This window comes from Lithobates pipiens, unplaced genomic scaffold (genome assembly GCF_037356315.1).
Source record: "Lithobates pipiens isolate NorthernLeopardFrog02 unplaced genomic scaffold, aLitPip1_a1.2 Scaffold_18, whole genome shotgun sequence".
Taxonomy (NCBI): domain Eukaryota; kingdom Metazoa; phylum Chordata; class Amphibia; order Anura; family Ranidae; genus Lithobates; species Lithobates pipiens.
The window spans coordinates 192,852,487-192,854,316 of NW_027507758.1; positions in this window are offsets into that span (position 1 = coordinate 192,852,487).

Genomic DNA, 1,830 nt, shown 5'->3' on the forward strand with positions numbered 1-1,830 from the left:
TCAGGGAACCACTGTTAAAAATGTCTATTTCTACAACTCATGATACATTGGTGTGATGGTCAGTGGAAGAGTGCTTCTTACATCTGTGGTCTTCTGGAAGAATCCCCACCCTACAGATAGCCAAAAAGATCATTGGTGTCACTGGGAACTTATCTGAGAGGCAAAAATTGGTCATTGCTCAAGGAACCCCTAGCAACCACTGGAGGAACCCTAGGGTTCCACAGAACCCTGCTTGAGAAACCCTGCTCTAAACACTACCTCCTGGCACATAATAAAGATCCATCTAAGACTGTATTAATGGGAATTGACAAATACCGTCCCCATTCAAGAGGGAGTACATTGGTCAGGAGCGTTTCCAGGTTGGAAATGGCCTGGATTAGTGATGGCCGAACGGTTCGCCCGGCGGTCGTTTCGCGGCGAATTTCCGACATTCGCGGTCCGCACGTTCGAACGCCTTTTTCCGTCGTTCGCCGCGGCGGACTTACGTGTTTAATGTATACAAGAACTTTAACCTTTGGTGACACGTTTATCATGTGATACAGGACAGCCAATTGAGACATGACAGCACATGGACACTTGTACATTCCCCCTAACCTATAAATACACCCGATCCGGTGGCCATTTTACATTCTTTCTTCTGTTAAGATAGGGACAGGTTCCTGTGTGGAGTAGGGAGAGATAAACCACTAGCTATTTGGTACACAAAAGTTCTTTTCAGGACTGGTATAGGTGTTAGGTGTTGATAGGTTTGCTGTGCTGCTGATTCTTGCAGCAGCCTGAGTGTCTTTTGTTAGTTTAGAGAAAGGGAAAGGACGGTGTATGCTACAGGGACAGCCAGATTAGTCTTTCATCATCATCATCATCATCATCATCATTAGCTGTTACTATCAAGGTCCACAAAAGAGCTGTTCCAGTAACCACTAATCGTTCTCTTTTTTTGCCAATTTGTATAGGGACAGGAAGGAAGCAGTGTTGTCAGGCAGTGAGGGTAATTTTAAAGACTTGCTGTTATTATTAGTTCCACAAAGGTTCTTTTCAGGACTGGTATCAGTGGTACAGTAATAGGCTTGTACATGTATAATATTCTTTCTTCCAAATATAGAAAGGATATTATACTTGACTGCTGCCCTTCTGCTGCAGTCTGCTAAACATTCACAACTCACTTGTTCCACAAAAGTTCTTATAAGGACTGGTAACTTGGTATAGGGTGCTACGGTACATAGGCTTGAGTGCGGTACAGTCTGCTGTTCTGTAAGGACCGCTATCGGTCCACAATAGATAGGGTTGACGTGCACCACTGCTGACCGCTGCCCTATACTGCAGCAGTCCTTCAGCGGTATAGGGACTGACGTACAGTCTGCTAATCACTAACACACAACCTGCTTGTTCCACAAAAGTTCTTATAAGGACTGGTAACTTGGTATAGGGTGCTACGGTACATAGGCTTGAGTGCGGTACAGTCTGCTGTTCTGTAAGGACCGCTATCGGTCCACAATAGATAGGGTTGACGTGCACCACTGCTGACCGCTGCCCTATACTGCAGCAGTCCTTCAGCGGTATAGGGACTGACGTACAGTCTGCTAAACACTAATACACAACCTGCTTGGTCCACAAAAGTTCTTATAAGGACTGGTAACTTGGTATAGGGTGCTACGGTACATAGGCTTGAGTGCGGTACAGTCTGCTGTTCTGTAAGGACCGCTATCGGTCCACAATAGATAGGGTTGACGTGCACCACTGCTGACCGCTGCCCTATACTGCAGCAGTCCTTCAGCGGTATAGGGACTGACGTACAGTCTGCTAAACACTAATACACAACCTGCTTGGTCC